At 44.0% G+C, this 13,616-nt stretch overlaps 1 long non-coding RNA gene across 1 annotated transcript; it reads left to right on the plus strand.

Moving 5' to 3' along the window:
- The first annotated feature begins 9,000 nt into the window (after positions 1–9,000).
- On the plus strand, positions 9,001–13,228 carry LOC125945629 (uncharacterized). Its single transcript, XR_007467095.1, has 3 exons — positions 9,001–9,087; positions 10,988–11,053; positions 12,988–13,228. It is a non-coding gene; the product is annotated as an uncharacterized LOC125945629 (long non-coding RNA).
- Positions 13,229–13,616: the final 388 nt, after the last annotated feature.

A 13,616-nucleotide genomic window follows, 5' to 3' on the forward strand; every position in this document is an offset into this window, starting at 1 on the left:
CTTCTACCACAGCTGCGGACGTTATGTGCACCAGCTACAAACACAGCATGGGCACCAACAACAAAACAAATAGTGGGCACCTCGCTTATCGGTACTTCGCCAGAACCCGTCTGACGCTGAAAAGGAAGCGTTCTGAAAAGGAAACATAACACTAGGCACGCGGGGAGACAGCGCACGCGAAGGGACCAGCCATCTGGGATGGCCCAAGCTTGAACTCGGCGCAGACTCCAAAATTAAGCGCGTGACCCACATATATACGGCAGAGGCCGGAAAAGTAGAAGCTGAGGACCCGTGTGATCTAGCCGCTGGGCGAAAGAAGACTCCACGCCGCTATCAAGAAGGTTCCTCAGCTCACGTGTTTCTATCGGCGCGTGCCATGCACCGCTGGAGGTTCTATGAAGTACTTGACACAGTGCTGTCTTCGTTAAACAACAGGTATCCACCTGATATGTGGCAGCATAAGTCCCACATTGAGCAGCTTGCCATAGGGAAGGAAGACGAAGCATATATAACATAGTTATAGGGTGACGACCTTGAACCAGGACGCCTGATTTTGCACAGATACGCTGATTGACATCTTAAGCCGGCAAAGGTCGGCATCATTGCACACATTTGGGGACGTCGTGCTCATTGACGGCGGGGGGGGGGGGGGGGGGGGGGGGGGCGGCGAACACCTGCGAAACATTTTGCCGGAAATGGCGAAGTGAAAAAAATTCCGTTGGCCATGCCAGTCTCGTCGACCACGTCCCAGAGGTCCTTTTCTTGCCTTCGGCGACTGAAAATGTACTTGCGGTCGGCGACTGGACAAGCCCGTTTGATCCATCTGGCAATTTTTTTCACGCCCACAAAGAATTCTCCCGCAAAATCAATTTAAGATTTCCGACGACTTCATTTCCATATAAAGTGCCCGAAAGAACACTTTTTCAATGATGGTTAAATCATCGCATCAGACAAGTCAAAGCAAACCACCTGGCTTAGAAAACAATGCAAAACGTTATACAATGGAACGAAAATGGGGTCCATAACAGCGCAGGCAGGGTTAGGGCGTTTGGGTAAGAAAGGACGCGTGTTGGCGCTTTTTGTAAAACTCCCTAGTCTATCTGTGCATTTGTCTTAATTTTTATTCGTCGTATGTTGCATTTGCCTCTGATTAACACAATCCACGTTGTTCCTATATTTGCTATCCAGTCCCTTCGCGCTTTTGAGATATCGCTGTCTTATTTATTTATTTGGTAATGTTTTTTGGGCACCTGATAATTTTCACTCTATAATCCTTTGTTCTGCCTCCGGAAAATAAACGAAACCAGTGGCATAAGGCATCTTTTGACATCTAATGAAACTATGGCGTTATGGAATCACATTGTACTTCTGCTAATAATTCTAGTCATAAGTTGTGTTAAGTAATTGTTATATATCGTTTAATGTTTATATGTTATGTCTTATCTTCTCAGTAACTGACCTTTCGTCAGGAAGATTTCTTGATTGTATCTTTTGTATTAAATGTTTTACAAGGCATTACATTGTTTGTCGCATGGCTTAACAAAGAGACGCCAGTCTGTTGGTGGTGGGAGGGGACTCAGGCTGTAAAACTGAATTGTAAATACTCATATCAGCTCTTCACTTCAGTTAACAATCTTGTGAGGTCACACGAAGTTTCCAGTGTAACTGCTACTAAAGGTAATATGCGTACATGGGTGAGGTTCGGAAAGCTGGTCAGGCCCCAGCCGCCCCCGAAAAAACGAAAGCATTCCGCCTATGCATCTCGGTCTCATTCTATTGCGCTTAACAGTCGTCCTATTCAGCCATTTTACTCCATCTCTTTCAATTGCGATTAACATTTCTTTTTTTTCATTTTTTGTTCATCTCGCTCTTCTGTTGAGCTTAACAGTCGTTGTCTTATTCAGCGATTTTGCTCCACCTTTCAATTGTTTTATACAGGTACATGAAGGTTTATACAGCAACTGCAGTCACCTTTATCATATAAGCATTCGTTTTTACCAGTGTCGCTTTTTGTTACTATTTAAATACTGACAAAAGTTCCGCATCTTTAACTTAGAACGTTTAGAGTAGTCGCGTCGTGTAGTATAAATTCTTTACTGCATTGTACCCTTGGTATTTGCTTGGGCACGTATTGGACGAAGCCAGAGGAGATTCTGGTGTTTTACGTGCCAAATTTACCATATTGTAATGAGGGACGCTGTAGTGCGGGACATCCAGAATTTTGTCCAGCTCAGGATTTTTACGGGACAAAGCAGGGCACACGTGTCTTCGTTTTCGACTCCAATTTAAATGCGGCCCCCACTGTTAGCAGCTGATCCCGCGAGCGTGCACTGGACCACCAGAGGTGATAAGCCACCATGGAGGGTGAAGTGATTGCATGAAATGCTCACTACCGTATATTGCGTAAAACATTTTTTGACTGCATTTCCTGATTCTTTTTCAGTTGCTGTCACATGCCATACGTACTGGAGATGGCAAAGGGCTGCTACACCAACGGGGTGGTCATTATTTTGAGGGCGGTGGCATCTTGAAAGTGAGTTACTTTTTGTTTAAGTCAGTTTCCGATATGACAAAACTTGTAGCGTTGCATAAAGCTATGTAGCCGCTGTTTTCCTCAATTTCAGGGTTGATAAAGCTTTGGCTTTGCCTAGATCTCTTCGAATTGACAATCTGAAATCTCTGACATGGGCTTTCCAGCTTCTTTTGTATTTGCGGGAATATTCGCATCTGACGATTTTTTTGTAGCAACATCCATTCTTTATTTCTTCGGCTGGTTTATGCTTTCACTTGTGTAGCTCTTGGGTATTTTCAAAATCAGGCTTAATATTTCTCTTCAGATAGAGCTGGTCGAATGTCTACAATCGGGAATGCGTTACAGCCTTTCTTGAGTGTCTTTTTTTGTAATTTCAGGATATCCCCATCTGACCATTTTTTTGGTACTGACAGCCATTCCTCGACATTGCTTTGGCTCGTTTAAGCTTTTACTGGTAGCATTTGGATTTCTTTTCCAGTTTCGTTAACACTTTTGCTTTAGGCAGCTGCTAATTCCTTGCCTGTCTGTAACTACCTTTCTATTAGTACTCCCGTCATTTTTGAACAACTTTGTCTTTTTGATTGTGATTAAACACTGACACACATCATGTTTCCTCTTCCTTCCTTCTGCCTGCTTGCATCTAGTATAAGGCGTATTATGGCGCGCTTGCTGCCTTCTTGGTGCTTGCCGCTAGTGAGCTCCTTGCAGCTCCCATAGCCGCTTGCTTGCTGTTTGCTGCAAGCGTGCCACATGTCAATCTCTAGATGCTTGCATGCTGCTTGCCTTTGTCCAGCCGCTAATTCCTCGCCTGGCTGTAACTACGTTTCTATTGGTAATATTGAACCATTTGCTAGTGCTGAACCTTGCATCAATTACATGTTCACACGTAGTGCTCAGTTTTTTACAAAGATAAGGTGTCTAGCCGAGATGGTTAACTACTATTCATGTGAAGATAACATGTGTTTCATTCAATTTCAGAGGTTTGTGGACTGAGCGTGGTTTGTGGCGTTCGACTGCTGCCATGGTTGCCAAGCCACACTGATTGCAAAACGTTTGAAAGAAATTGCTTCTGGAGCGACGGCTCGGTGGTGCAATCGGATGAGCACGTTATTCTAGTTAGGCGTCGTTGTCAGATGTTTTGTAGGCTCGTTAGTTGCATTACAGCGTTGCCTAAGTGCTGACGTAGTTCGGCATATGCATCAGGGTGTCGTGAAATCGCCTTTGTTCGGTGTCCACCAACTGCTCATCGAAACGATGTCGGGAACTGCGATCGCGGCCGTTTTCCTTCACGCCTGGACAACGACTTTTCCGGTGAGTGATAAATATAAGTACATTATCTTCCTTGAGTAATGACTGCATGTTTCGATTTTGTCCCTTATGAAGGGTGTTAACCGCGACAATTATAAGAGCTCAAGATCTGCCTTCAGGTTTATGCAGTCACTTTAACATATTTGCACGCGTGGTATTAGTGTTGCTTTTTTTACAGGGTTTTAGTGTTCTCGCATTATGTAGAATGAATTCTATCCTGTATTGTACCCTTGTATGTTTGGGCACGTACCGGACGATGCCAGAGCGGATTCTGGTGTTTTACGTGCCGAAACCATTATGAGAAGCCAAGTTTTTCTGCATGCGGACTTTTAGGGTAACTGTAGTCACTATATCATATTAGCACGCGTGGTTACCAGTGTTGCTTTTTTCAGTGTGGTAAATACATGTGTGTCGAACTTACAAGGCCGTGTAGTATGAACTCTTTTTTGAATTGAACCATTTTATGTTTAGGCACGTACAGGACGAAGCCAGAGCAGAATCTGGTGTTTTACGTGCCAAAACTACCATATTGTATTAAGGGAGGCTGTAATGCGGGATATGCAGAATTTTGTCCACCTTATGATTTTTACGGGACAAAGCATGCCATACGTGTTTTTCATTTTCGACTCCAACTTAAATGCGGCCTCCACTGATAGCAGATGATCCCGCGAACGTCGTGTGCTTACCACTGGACTACAGAGGTGATAAGCCGTCATAGCGGGTAAATTGATTGCATGAAAACTTTCAACTAGATTGCGTAATGCATTTTTAGACTGCATTTCCCGATTATTTTTCAGTTGCTGTCACATGCCATACGTTATGGAGATGCCAAGCTGCTGCTCTGCCAACGAAGTGGCTATTAATTTATAGGGCGAGGGGTATCTTGAAAGTGAGGTAATTTTTGTTTAAGTCATTTCCCGATATGACAAACATTGCAGCGTTAGGTAAAGCTATGTAACCAACGTTTCCCTGATTTCAGGGTTGATCGCGGCCGGTTTCCTGCACGCCTGGACAACACTTTTCCGGTGACTGATAAATATTGGTACATTATTACCCATGAGTAATGTCTGCATGTTTCAATTTTTTCCGTATGAAGGGTGTTAACAGCGACCATTATGAGAGGCCAAGCTCTTCTGCCTTGAGATTTATGCAGTCACTTTAACATATTTGCACGCCTGGTATTAGTGTTGCTTTTTAACTGTTATAAATACACGGTCTGCATCTCTAAGTTACAAGGTTTTAGAGGCTTGGCTGCCTGCTTGCATCTATAAGGCGTATTATTTCGCGCTTGCTGCTTTCTTGGTGCTTGCCGCTAGTGAGCTCCTTGCAGCTCCCATAGCTGCTTGCTTGCTGTTTGCTGCAAGCGTGCCGCCTGTCAATCTCTAGATGCTTGCATGCTGCTTGCCTTTGTCCAACCGCTAATTCCTTGCCTGCCTTTTTATTGATAACATTGAACCCTTTGCTTAGTGCTGAACCTTGCATCCATTACATGTTCACACGTAGTGCTCAGTTTTTTACAAAAGATTAAGGTGTCTTGCCGAGATGGTTAACTACTATTCATGTGAAGATAACATGTGTTTCATTCAATTTCAGAGGTTTGTGGACTCAGCTTGGTTTGTGGCGTTCAAGTGCTACAATGGTTGCCAAGCCACACTGAGTGCAACAAGTTTGAAAGAAATTGCTTCTGGAGCAACTGCTTGGTGGTGCAATCGGATGAGCACATTATTGTAGTTCGGCGTCGTCAGAGGTTCGTTAGTTGCATTACAGTGCTGACGTAGTTCTGCATATGCATCAGGGTGCGGTGAAATCGCCTTTGTTCGGTGGCCATCAACTGCTCATCGAAACGATGTCGGGAACTGCGATCGCGGCCGTTTTCCTGCACGCCTGGACAACGACTTTTCCGGTGAGTGATAAATATAAGTACATTATCTTCCATGAGTAATGACTGCATGTTTCGATTTTTTCCCGTATGAAGGGTGTTAACCGCGACAATTATAAGAGCTCAAGATCTGCCTTCAGGTTTATGCAGTCACTTTAACATATTTGCACGCGTGGTATTAGTGTTGCCTTTTTAACTGTTATAAATACACGGTCTGCATCTCTAAGTTACAGGGCTTTAGAGGCTTGGCTGCCTGCTTGCATCTAGTATAAGGCGCATTATGGCGCGCTTGCTGCATTCTTGGTGCTTGCCGCTAGTGAGCTCCTTGCTGCTCCCATAGCCGCTTGCTTGCTGTTTGCTGCAAGCGTGGCGCCAGTCATTCTCTAGATGCTTGCATGCTGCTTGCCTTTGTCCAGCCGCTAATTCCTTGCCTGGGTGTAACTACGTTTCTATTGGTAATATTGAACCCTTTGCCTAGTGCTGAACCTTGCATCAATTACATGTTCACACGTAGTGCTCAGTTTTTTACAGAAGATTAAGGTGTCTAGCCGAGATGGTTAACTACTATTCATGTGCAGATAACACGTGTTTCATTCAATTTCAGGGGTATGTGGACTGAGCGTGGTTTGTGGCGTTCAAGTGCTACAATGGTTGCCAAACCACACTGAGTGCAACAAGTTTGAAATAAATTGCTTCTAGAGCAACCGCTCGGTGGTGCAATCGGATGAGCACATTATTGTAGTTCGGCGTCGTCAGGGGTTCGTTAGTTGCATTACAGTGCTGACGTAGTTAGGCATATGCATCAGGGTGTCGTGAAATCGCCTTTGTTCGGTGTCCATCAACTGCTCATCGAAACGATGTCGGGAACTGCGATCGCGGCCGTTTTCCTGCACGCCTGGACAACGACATTTCCGATGAGTGATAAATATAAGTACATTATCTTCCTTGAGTAATGACTGCATGTTTCGATTTTGTCCCTTATGAAGGGTGTTAACCGCGACAATTATAAGAGCTCAAGATCTGCCTTCAGGTTTATGCAGTCACTTTAACATATTTGCACGCGTGGTATTAGTGTTGCTTTTTTTACAGGGTTTTAGTGTTCTCGCATTATGTAGAATGAATTCTATCCTGTATTGTACCCTTGTATGTTTGGGCACGTACCGGACGATGCCAGAGCGGATTCTGGTGTTTTACGTGCCGAAACCATTATGAGAAGCCAAGTTCTTCTGCATGCGGACTTTTAGTGTAACTTTAGTCACTATATCATATTAGCACGCGTGGTTACCAGTGTTGCTTTTTTCAGTGTTGTAAATACATGTGTGTCGAACTTACAAGGCGGTGTAGTATGAACTCTTTTTTGAATTGAACCATTTTATGTTTAGGCACGTACAGGACGAAGCCAGAGCAGAATCTGGTGTTTTACGTGCCAAAACTACCATATTGTATTAAGGGAGGCTGTAGTGCGGGATATGCAGAATTTTGTCCACCTTATGATTTTTACGGGACAAAGCATGCCATACGTGTTTTTCATTTTCGACTCCAACTTAAATGCGGCCTCCACTGATAGCAGATGATCCCGCGAACGTGTGCTTACCACTGGACCACAGAGGTGATAAGCCATCATAGCGGGTAAATTGATTGCATGAAAACTTTCAACTAGATTGCGTAATGCATTTTTAGACTGCATTTCCCGATTATTTTTCAGTTGCTGTCACATGCCATACGTTATGGAGATGCCAAGCTGCTGCTCTGCCAACGAAGTGGCTATTAATTTATAGGGCGAGGGGTATCTTGAAAGTGAGGTAATTTTTGTTTAAGTCATTTCCCGATATGACAAACATTGCAGCGTTAGGTAAAGCTATGTAACCAACGTTTCCCTGATTTCAGGGTTGATCGCGGCCGGTTTCCTGCACGCCTGGACAACACTTTTCCGGTGACTGATAAATATAAGTACATTATTATCCATGAGTAATGTCTGCATGTTTCAATTTTTTCCGTATGAAGGGTGTTAACAGCGACCATTATGAGAGGCCAAGCTCTTCTGCCTTCAGATTTATGCAGTCACTTTAACAACATATTTGCACGCCTGGTATTAGTGTTGCTTTTTAACTGTTATAAATACAGGTCTGCATCTCTAAGTTACAGGGCTTTAGAGGCTTGGCTGCCTGCTTGCATCTAGTATAAGGCGTATTATTTCGCGCTTGCTGCTTTCTTGGTGCTTGCCGCTAGTGAGCTCCTTGCAGCTCCCATAGCTGCTTGCTTGCTGTTTGCTGCAAGGCGTGCCGCCTGTCAATCTCTAGATGCTTGCATGCTGCTTGCCTTTGTCCAACCGCTAATTCCTTGCCTGCCTTTTTATTGATAACATTGAACCCTTTGCTTAGTGCTGAACCTTGCATCCATTACATGTTCACACGTAGTGCTCAGTTTTTTACAAAAGATTAAAGTGTCTAGCCGAGATGGTTAACTACTATTCATATGAAGATAATATGTGTTTCATTCAATTTCAGAGGTTTGTGGACTGAGCTTGGTTTGTGGCGTTCAAGTGCTACAATGGTTGCCAAGCCACACTGAGTGCAACAAGTTTGAAAGAAATTGCTTCTGGAGCGACGGCTCGGTGTTGGAATCGGATGAGCACGTTATTCTAGTTGGGCGTCGTTGTCAGATCTTTTGTAGGCTCGTTAGTTGCATTACAGTGTTGCCTAAGTTCTGACGTAGTTCGGCATATGCATCAGGGTGTCGTGAAATCGCCTTTGTTCGGTGTCCACCAACTGCTCATCGAAACGATGTCGGGAGCTGCGATCGAGGCCGTTTTCCTGTAGGCCTTTTCCACTCACTCACACTCACTTTTCCAGTGAGTGATAAATATAAGTACATTATCTTCCATGAGTAATGTATGCATGTTTAGATTTTTTTCCGTATGAAGGGTGTTAACCGCGACAATTATAAGAGCTCAAGATCTGCCTTCAGGTTTATGCAGTCACTTTAACATATTTGCACGCGTGGTATTAGTGTTGCCTTTTTAACTGTTATAAATACACGGTCTGCATCTCTAAGTTACAGGGCTTTAGAGGCTTGGCTGCCTGCTTGCATCTAGTATAAGGCGCATTATGGCGCGCTTGCTGCATTCTTGGTGCTTGCCGCTAGTGAGCTCCTTGCTGCTCCCATAGCCGCTTGCTTGCTGTTTGCTGCAAGCGTGGCGCCAGTCATTCTCTAGATGCTTGCATGCTGCTTGCCTTTGTCCAGCCGCTAATTACTTGCCTGGGTGTAACTACGTTTCTATTGGTAATATTGAACCCTTTGCCTAGTGCTGAACCTTGCATCAATTACATGTTCACACGTAGTGCTCAGTTTTTTACAGAAGATTAAGGTGTCTAGCCGAGATGGTTAACTACTATTCATGTGAAGATAACACGTGTTTCATTCAATTTCAGAGGTTTGTGGACTGAGCTTGGTTTGTGGCGTTCAAGTGCTACAATGGTTGCCAAGCCACACTGAGTGCAACAAGTTTGAAAGAAATTGCTTCTGGAGCAACCGCTCGGTGGTGCAATCGGATGAGCACATTATTGTAGTTCGGCGTCGTCAGGGGTTCGTTAGTTGCATTACAGGTCTGACGTAGTTCGGCATATGCATCAAGGTGTCGTGAAATCGCCTTTGTTCGGTGTCCATCAACTGCTCATCGAAACGATGTCGGGAACTGCGATCGCGGCCGTTTTCCTGCACGCCTGGACAACGACTTTTCCGGTGAGTGATAAATATAAGTACATTATCTTCCTTGAGTAATGACTGCATGTTTCGATTTTTTCCCTTATGAAGGGTGTTAACCGCGACAATTATAAGAGCTCAAGATCTGCCTTCAGGTTTATGCAGTCACTTTAACATATTTGCACGCGTGGTATTAGTGTTGCTTTTTTTACAGGGTTTTAGTGTTCTCGCATTATGTAGAATGAATTCTATCCTGTATTGTACCCTTGTACGTTTGGGCACGTACCGGACGATGCCAGAGCGGATTCTGGTGTTTTACGTGCCGAAACAATTATGAGAAGCCGAGTTTTCTGCATGGGGACTGTTAGTGCAACTGTAGCCACTTTAACATATTAGCACGCGTGGTTACCAGTGTTGCTTTTTCAGTGTTGTAAATACATGTGTGTCGAACTTACAAGGCCGTGTAGTATGAACTCTTTTTTGAATTGAACCATTTTATGTTTAGGCACGTACAGGACGAAGCCAGAGCAGAATCTGGTGTTTTACGTGCCAAAACTACCATATTGTATTAAGGGAGGCTGTAATGCGGGATATGCAGAATTTTGTCCACCTTATGATTTTTACGGGACAAAGCATGCCATACGTGTTTTTCATTTTCGACTCCAACTTAAATGCGGCCTCCACTGATAGCAGATGATCCCGCGAACGTCGTGTGCTTACCACTGGACTACAGAGGTGATAAGCCGTCATAGCGGGTAAATTGATTGCATGAAAACTTTCAACTAGATTGCGTAATGCATTTTTAGACTGCATTTCCCGATTATTTTTCAGTTGCTGTCACATGCCATACGTTATGGAGATGCCAAGCTGCTGCTCTGCCAACGAAGTGGCTATTAATTTATAGGGCGAGGGGTATCTTGAAAGTGAGGTAATTTTTGTTTAAGTCATTTCCCGATATGACAAACATTGCAGCGTTAGGTAAAGCTATGTAACCAACGTTTCCCTGATTTCAGGGTTGATCGCGGCCGGTTTCCTGCACGCCTGGACAACACTTTTCCGGTGACTGATAAATATAAGTACATTATTATCCATGAGTAATGTCTGCATGTTTCAATTTTTTCCGTATGAAGGGTGTTAACAGCGACCATTATGAGAGGCCAAGCTCTTCTGCCTTCAGATTTATGCAGTCACTTTAACATATTTGCACGCCTGGTATTAGTGTTGCTTTTTAAGTGTTATAAATACAGGTCTGCATCTCTAAGTTACAGGGCTTTAGAGGCTTGGCTGCCTGCTTGCATCTAGTGTAAGGCGTATTCTGGCGCGCTTGCTGCTTTCTTGGTGCTTGCCGCTAGTGAGCTCCTTGCAGCTCCCATAGCCGCTTGCTTGCTGTTTCCTGCAAGCGTGCCGCCTGTCAATCTCTAGATGCTTGCATGCTGCTTGCCTTTGTCCAGCCGCTAATTCCTTGCCTGCCTTTGTATTGGGAACATTGAACTCTTTGCTTAGTGCTGAACCTTGCATCAATTACATGTTCACACGTAGTGCTCAGTTGTTTACAAAATATAAAGGTGTCTAGCCGAGATGGTTAACCACTATTCATGTGAAGATAACATGTGTTTCATTCAATTTCAGAAGTTTCTGGACTGAGTTTGGTTTCTGGCGTTCAAGTGCTACAATGGTTGCCAAGCCACACTGACTGCAACAAGTTTAAAAGAGATTGCTTCTGGAGCAACTGCTCGGTGGTGGAATCGGATCAGCACGTTATTCTAGTTGGGCGTGGTTGTCAGATCTTTTGTAGGCTCGTTAGTTGCATTACAGCGTTGCCTAAGTTCTGATGTAGTTCGGCATATGCATCAGGGTGTCGTGAAATCGCCTTTGTTCGGTGTCCACCAACTGCTCATCGAAACGATGTCGGGAGCTGCGATCGAGGCCGTTTTCCTGCACGCCTTTTCCACTCACTCACACTCACTTTTCCAGTGAGTGATAAATATAAGTACATTATCTTCCGTGAGTAATGTATGCATGTTTCGATTTTTTCCCTTATGAAGGGTGTTAACCGCCGCAATTATAAGAGCTCAAGATCTGCCTTCAGGTTTATGCAGTCACTTTAACATATTTGCACGCGTGGTATTAGTGTTGCTTTTTTTACAGGGTTTTAGTGTTCTCGCATTATGTAGAATGAATTCTATCCTGTATTGTACCCTTGTATGTTTGGGCACGTACCGGACGATGCCAGAGCGGATTCTGGTGTTTTACGTGCCGAAACCATTATGAGAAGCCAAGTTTTTCTGCATGCGGACTTTTAGGGTAACTGTAGTCACTATATCATATTAGCACGCGTGGTTACCAGTGTTGCTTTTTTCAGTGTGGTAAATACATGTGTGTCGAACTTACAAGGCCGTGTAGTATGAACTCTTTTTTTGAATTGAACCATTTTATGTTTAGGCACGTACAGGACGAAGCCAGAGAAGAATCTGTTGTTTTACGTGCCAAAACTACCATATTGTATTAAGGGAGGCTGTAGTGTGGGATATGCAAAATTTTGTCCAACTTATGATTTTTACGGGACAAAGCATGCCATACGTGTTTTTCATTTTCGACTCCAACTTAAATGCGGCCTCCACTGATAGCAGATGATCCCGCGAACGTGTGATTACCACTGGACCACAGAGGTGATAAGCCATCATAGCGGGTAAATTGATTGCATGAAAACTTCCAACTAGATTGCGTAATGCATTTTTAGACTGCATTTTCCGATTATTTTTCAGTTGCTGTCACATGCCATACGTTATGGAGATGCCAAGCTGCTGCTCTGCCAACGAAGTGGCTATTAATTTTTAGGGCGAGGGGTATCTTGAAAGTGAGGTAATTTTTGTTTAAGTCATTTCCCGATATGACAAACATTGCAGCGTTAGGTAAAGCTATGTAACCAACGTTTCCCTGATTTCAGGGTTGATCACGGCCGGTTTCCTGCACGCCTGGACAACACTTTTCCGGTGACTGATAAATATAAGTACATTATTATCCATGAGTAATGTCTGCATGTTTCAATTTTTTCCGTATGAAGGGTGTTAACAGCGACCATTATGAGAGGCCAAGCTCTTCTGCCTTCAGATTTATGCAGTCACTTTAACATATTTGCACGCCTGGTATTAGTGTTGCTTTTTAACTGTTATAAATACAGGTCTGCATCTCTAAGTTACAGGGCTTTAGAGGCTTGGCTGCCTGCTTGCATCTAGTATAAGGCGTATTATTTCGCGCTTGCTGCTTTCTTGGTGCTTGCCGCTAGTGAGCTCCTTGCAGCTCCCATAGCTGCTTGCTTGCTGTTTGCTGCAGGCGTGCCGCCTGTCAATCTCTAGATGCTTGCATGCTGCTTGCCTTTGTCCAACCGCTAATTCCTTGCCTGCCTTTTTATTGATAACATTGAACCCTTTGCTTAGTGCTGAACCTTGCATCCATTACATGTTCACACGTAGTGCTCAGTTTTTTACAAAAGATTAAAGTGTCTAGCCGAGATGGTTAACTACTATTCATATGAAGATAATATGTGTTTCATTCAATTTCAGAGGTTTGTGGACTGAGCTTGGTTTGTGGCGTTCAAGTGCTACAATGGTTGCCAAGCCACACTGAGTGCAACAAGTTTGAAAGAAATTGCTTCTGGAGCGACGGCTCGGTGTTGGAATCGGATGAGCACGTTATTCTAGTTGGGCGTCGTTGTCAGATCTTTTGTAGGCTCGTTAGTTGCATTACAGTGTTGCCTAAGTTCTGACGTAGTTCGGCATATGCATCAGGGTGTCGTGAAATCGCCTTTGTTCGGTGTCCACCAACTGCTCATCGAAACGATGTCGGGAGCTGCGATCGAGGCCGTTTTCCTGTAGGCCTTTTCCACTCACTCACACTCACTTTTCCAGTGAGTGATAAATATAAGTACATTATCTTCCATGAGTAATGTATGCATGTTTAGATTTTTTTCCGTATGAAGGGTGTTAACCGCGACAATTATGAGAGGCCAAGCTCTTATGCCTTCACGTTTATGCAGACACTGTAGTCAGTTTGAGATATTAGCACGGGTGGTATTAGTGTTGCTTTTTATCTGTAATAAATACACGGTCTGCATCTCTAAGTTACAGGGCTTTAGAGGCTTGGCTGCCTGCTTGCATCTAGTATAAAGCGCATTATGGCGCGCTTGCTGCATTC

The sequence above is a fragment of the Dermacentor silvarum genome, chromosome 5 (genome assembly GCF_013339745.2).
Source record: "Dermacentor silvarum isolate Dsil-2018 chromosome 5, BIME_Dsil_1.4, whole genome shotgun sequence".
Classification (NCBI taxonomy): Eukaryota; Metazoa; Arthropoda; class Arachnida; order Ixodida; family Ixodidae; genus Dermacentor; species Dermacentor silvarum.